At 40.4% G+C, this 6,428-nt stretch overlaps 1 pseudogene; it reads right to left on the reverse strand.

The window, feature by feature from the left end:
* Nucleotides 1-355: 355 nt before the first annotated feature.
* LOC123253441 lies at nucleotides 356-5,991 on the reverse strand (annotated as a pseudogene).
* Between the last annotated feature and the right edge of the window lie 437 nt (nucleotides 5,992-6,428).

The following is a 6,428-nucleotide window of genomic DNA, read 5'->3' on the forward strand; positions in this document are numbered from 1 at the left end:
CTTCCCATAACAAACTACTTAAAGAGCCACTTTGGTCAATTATAGAATAAATTAGCCGGTTCAAAAGACATCATTGCTGATTTTTTAAAAACCAATACATTCACTAATTGTGGGAGTTTTTTCATCTACAAGGGGTACTTTATTTCCTTATTAAAAAACAAACAAACAAACAGCCCCTTCCTTCTGTCCTAGAATTGCCTAGCCCTTACCACTCTTCTTTCTTAGAGTTAAGTGTCTTGTCGTTAAGTCTTGGAGTTAAGTGACTGGGGTCACACAACTAGGAAGTGTCAAATTTGAACACAAAACCTACCATCTCTAGGTCTGGTGCTCTATCCACAGAACCACCTTGCTGTTCCTAAGGAATATTTTCTCGATGTTGACTTGTGGTAAAGTCTTTCCCACCTTCATGCAAATACTGGAGCTGCATGTTGTCAAGTGTCTTCCATGCCAGAGAATGGAAATGCAGCTTTGCATGATCTCTTGCACTGAAGAAAGACTCTAAAGTGTTGAAATTCCAAATTCTTATTGCTCCATCAATGCCAATGGTGCGAAATTGGTGGCAATCTTGTTTGTCCATTTCAGAAACAGATACTTGAGTGATACTATATTGCTATAGTGTGTAGCAGTGTTGTGAACCTCAGTTGTGGCCCTCTTGTTCATGTTGCAGTAGTGTTTCATGGCAAAGATGTTGCTCTCTGTTTTGATACTCTGTTCTGAAATGCCTAATTTGGAGCCACAAGTGTTGTAATTAAGCAGGATTGGGCAGCAGTCATGGCCAACACCACCATGCTATTTTCAGAAACAAAAGAGTGGGAGGAGTTCTCTTTTCAGCTTTGAAACCATCATGTTTTTGAAGACATCAGCAACCGATAGAACACTATCATGGCTGACCCAAGTGAGCCATGATCATTCCAATGGCCGAAAAACTGTGGCTCCAACCACCACTTCCAGTACTACCAAACTCTGATATCATTTGGCTAAAAGGCAACTTGATTCCCCCAAGGAGCACTGGCTGACTTTTCATCAACTTCTTTAATACAGGCAGAAAAAAACTCTGCCCTTGAAATAACAAGATCCAGCAGCCAGAAAGACATTGTTGGGGTGTCAGTTCAAACTAAGGAAGTAGAATGAATTGGCTTTTTTTTAGTGTTTGCCACTAGACTCAAAGCAGCGCACAGAAACCAGCTGACTCTGCTACCTTTAATAAACTTATTCTCCAGATGACACCATTTCACAAACGTGACTATACAATTAATCTTCAGGCTCACCAAGGGTTGATTTCCAGATGTCATCTTTTTGACTCCAGACACAAGTATTATGATCTGTACCATAAATTACAATTCGATAGCTGTTGAGAATACAGTCAATACCTGTGATGTGTCTGGTGTGTCCCTTCAGTTCAAGGGCTTTCTCCCACTGATTTCCATTCTTCTTTTAAATATTGACTTCCTGATTATTAGGGCTAAGAGCAATCTGAGTTCAGAGTCTGTTCCAAGCAGAGCTTTAGTAAAAATAGATATAAGGACATTTTTCTTAGTGTTTTCCAAAAGGGAAAGAGCCAGGATGAGGTAGGTATAGACCAGGCTGGTGAGTGGGGGATTTGTGGGCAAAAAATTGGGTTTGAAAAAACTCCAGCTGGAGGAAGGAAGAAGGCTGAAATTCTACCTTCTGCAAGAAGCTTATCAAGGTTCTTCTGTCTTTCCATCTTTGTGGTTCTCCCTCTCCATACATGCTTACTACTAATGCCTTCACTCTAAAATCACCTCCATCTCCACTTGGGTATATCTGGTATGTGCCCAGTTGTGTTCTTCTTTAGAACCTGAGTTCCCTGAGGATATAGGCTGTTTCTGCTCTTATGTGTATCTTTATAGCACTTAGCACAGTGACTGGCACATAATAATAAATATTTGTCATCAAAAGCAATTCTAGCCTATCTCATAGGACAAATAATAATAGCTAACATTTAAGTAGCTCTTTCTTATTATAGGCTAATCACTGTGCTAAGTGCTTTATAATTATTATCTCATTTGATCTTCATAACAACAGGTGGGTGCTATTTTCCCAATTTTACAGTTGAGAGAAACAAAGGTTAAATTATTTGCCCAAGATCTCAAAGCTGCTAAAGGGTCTGAGGCCATATTTGAACTCATGCCTTCCTGACTTGAGACCCTGCAGTAGGGCTATCTAATTGCCTAAAAATAAAAATGGTGATTAAAAAGTCCTTCTTTAAAAAAGAAAAAATATATTAAGCCCTAATGAACTGAAGAAATGCTTATTGAAGATAGAGCTAGATGGCTCAATGGATAGAACACCAGGCCTAGAGTCAGGAGGACCTGGGTTCAAATCTGGCCTCAGGTACTTCCTAGCTATATGACCCAAGGCAAGTCACTGAACCCCAGTTGCCTTGCCCTTACCACTCTTCTGCCTTGAAATTCATATTTGTATTGATTGTAAGATGTCTGAAAAGAAAAGTTTTATAAAAAATAAAGAAGGGATGGATAATAATAATAGAGGCTATGAAGGCTAGAGGCTTTGAAGGTGGACTGGATTTTGGTGGGAGAGAGAGCACACTCTCACCCACGGCCTCTGTGTAGGTGCTGCTGGTAAAAGCTATGCCTCTCCTCTCCTGACAGGCCTGCTCAACTGAGCCTGTCAGCTATCTCTTATAACAGCTGCCCAGGCAGGGAGCCACTGAGAGGTTGTGGGTGTAGTTAACCTCTCTGGTTCCCCAATCAGGGGTTGGAATAATTATTGATGAGGGCTATTGATGCACTGTTTGAATAATGGTGAAATCTGACTGCGTAAGGATCTCCCCTTCCCAAGGGCTCAGATATATTGATCACTCAGGAAAGGTACCTGATAACAAACACTATATTTGATTCTAATTAATGGGGTTAGGAACAAGGGAAAAGGATGGAGGATTTGGGAACCTTATTTGCTAATACTCTAAGCTAATGATCAGACTATTGGAGAAAGCTAAATCAAGTAGAAATTTGGAGTTTCTTCATCCTCAAACTAACCCTGGCCTGACTTGACCGGAGCCAAGCCAAAGATTAGGGAAGGCTATTGATGATCTTTGATGACAGTGTCACTGTTCTCTCTCAGCTCTATTGTCAATGATGGTTATTGTTCTCTAGCTCTCTCAGTAAGACAGGTGGGTTTGCAGGTACAGGTACAGGTACAGGTACAGACCTACCCTCCCTCGAGACCTCCCACCTCCCAAGTTCTGCTCCAGAGTGAGCCACATGTGTGGGCCTGGTGGGTATTTATAGGGTTGGCTCCAACTGATTTTTTGCTCTGGCTCATGGCATTTGGGTACATTCTGAGGTGTTCAACTGCCAGTCTTGTCACTCAAAGTTGGTGTCCATCTTGTCCCAGAAATCAATATAACAAAAAGAAAAGGAAAGGAATATTTATATGGCCTGTGAGTTACCAGATCTCCTGAAATTGCAAATTTGATTAATGGACTAAAAGGAACCCTGCCCACAAGGAGCTTGCATTCCATAAAACGTTAAATGCAAAATTTTTATGAAGCAATTTTCCCCTCAAAAAGGACACTAGCAACTGGTAGGATCAGGACAGACTTTCTATAGGAAGTGATGTTTGAACTAAACTTTGAAGGAAAGAGCAGAGATGAAGGAGTGCACTCCAGGCATGAGAAGGAGATGGTTGTGCAAAAACAGTCAAGAGTTGGAATGCTTTGCATGAGCAAAATCCAGACTTGCCCAAGGTTGCTCCCCTAGGAAGTAACCTAAGAATTTCACCACATGAAATTCGTTCTAATTAGAATATATAGTGCATGCATGAATGAAAAAAATATTAAGTGCCAACCATGTGCAAAACACTGTACTAAATGCTAAGAATACATACCGAAAAATAAGACTAATTCTGCTGCCAAGGAGCTCAAATTCTAAAGGAGACAATCTATATGGAAGGTTCTCACTCTAAATCAAATGGAAAAGTCCCTTGTTTGCACCATGCATGCGAGCCACTTAACCCCAACAGTCTAGCCTGCCTCACTCATTGATTAAGACAGAAGGTAAAGGTTTTTGTTTTTCTTTTAAGCCAGATATAGAAATTTGTATTTCTCCAAGAGGCAAGAAGAAGAAACCGTAGCTTCTTTAACAGGAGAATGACTCTGCCAGACCTGTGTTTTAAATTTGTCTTTTTTTTTTTTTTGACAGAGACAAGGATTAGGCTTTTAAAGAATTGTCTTCACCTAGCCTTCCTCCTTTACTTAAATATCTGTGGTCTTTATCTTTATAAAGGATAACTTCTCTTTTCAACCATGATCTCATCCCATCCTTTATGCTTTAAGAACTTGATTCTTATATTCAGTCTGTCTCCTCTGCTGCCTACAAACACGCCCAATCTCTCCCATACATATTAAATCTTCATTTGGCTCCACCATCCCTTCACTATCATTCTATATTATATATATCATCAGCCAGATGATTGTTGACTGGCTGAATGACAGGTAAGAGAGATATAGAAACTCACCACTTAGTAGAAATTACTCCAGAGTTTCCAACAATTTCTTAATTATTAAATCTGATGATCTTTTCTCAGCCTTCATGTCAGTTAAAGTCTGTAGCTTTTGACCACTCTGTCCTGGCTACATTTTTTCCTCTTGAGTTCCTTGACACAGGACATTTTCTCCTGGTTCTCCTTCTACCAATCTAACCATTTCTTTTTTACTTCGTCTGCTGGTTTCCCATCCATTTCTTAAGCCTTAACAATGGGTATCCCTCATTGGCCCCTCTTTTCACTTTATTCTCTTTCTTGGTAATCTCACCAGATAATTCTCAAATCTATATGTTAAGCCTTACTATTTCTCCTGAGCTCCAGTCCTGTCCCAACAAATGGTCTGTTGGACATTTCCACCTTAGTGTTTCATCAGCATCTGAAACTCAGCAAACTCATTCTCTTTCCATGAAATTCACTTCCTTTTCCTAACTTCCCTATGTTTTTTCAGAGTACCACCATTCTGAAAGTCACACATGTTTGCAACCTCAGGAATATCCTTATTTCTTCACTCTCCCTCAACCTTCATTTCCAGTCTGTTGTCAAGTTTTGCCCTATTCTATACCTTGACAGCCCATCTCACGCCTACCCCCTTTTCTTTACTCATAGTGCTAACATGTTCATTCAGATTTTCATCACTTCTCTCACTTGAACTATTGCAATTAGCTTCTTGAAACAGGAAGCTCCTTTTTAGCTTCCACACAGCTAAAATAATCTTCCCAAGGTTCATTTGTATATCTCCTGCTTGAGAAGTTTCCCTGGCTCTCTATTGCCTCCAGCATAATATACAAATTCATCCTGACATTTAAAGCTTCCCATAGAATGTTTTCAACCTACCTTCCCAGCCTTACATCCCATACCTCACACACTCTAAGTCACAGTAAAACTTGATTAGAAGCTATTCCCCAAATTCAACATTCCATCTTCTGACTTGGAACATTCGCATAAGTTATCCTTCATTCCTCTAATGCACTCGCTCCTTCTTAGAATTCTTTGTTTCCCTAAGGCTCAGTTCCTATCTCTCCGCATCCTATGGCAAGTGGTTAGTGATTTCTCCTTTTTCCAATAACTTTATATCTAATTATCTATTTACACATTATCAACACATAAACCTGTTGAAGGCAGGGACTGAGTTGTATTGTTTTTTGCTTTAGCCTTTATATGCTACCTTGCACAGTGTCTTTTACACAGGCATTTGCCAAATGTTTGTTGAACTGAACTGAACCACCAGATGGTACCATCTGTTATACCATTAACACGAGAGGATTGGGATGTGTCTCACTGACAGCGTGGATGACTCTTTTTTTCCTGCAACCCTTCCCAATGACCTCAGGAGCAGCTGTGAGAACATATCAGATGAGTTTTCCATCATGACCTTAAGTTCTTCCGCTCCCCCCACCCGACCCCAGAGACTTACTTTCCTAAGACAGATGTTCTGTGTTCTTTGGAGTTTTCTGGGACATCCATGGTACTAATTAGTGAAGGTTGGAAGCCTTAGTTACCTGGGACAACTTTAACATTAGATTTTGTCCATACAAACAAACTTTGGCGAATACTCATCCTGGGAAAGGCTTGGAAGAGCATTCTTAGAGTATGTGTTTCAATTCTGTTGTGCAAGGCGTGAAGTAAAACTCAAGGTTACACGGAGCACATGTGGATGAGGGGCAGTCTGAAGGCTAAGTTGCTTATTTAGACTAATTCTGCAGGCTATCTGGTGTGCTTATCTCTAAAGTGATAGCCAGATGAGGAATCAGTGGTTAAATCCCTGTTTGCTTTTAAGAATAATGCCAGCTCTCTAGTCATGTGATTGAAAATACCTAGATAAAGGAAGCCCCTCACCCTCCCACCCCAACACACACACACACACACACACACACACACACACACACACACACACACACACA

This window comes from Gracilinanus agilis, chromosome X (genome assembly GCF_016433145.1).
Source record: "Gracilinanus agilis isolate LMUSP501 chromosome X, AgileGrace, whole genome shotgun sequence".
Taxonomy (NCBI): Eukaryota; Metazoa; Chordata; class Mammalia; order Didelphimorphia; family Didelphidae; genus Gracilinanus; species Gracilinanus agilis.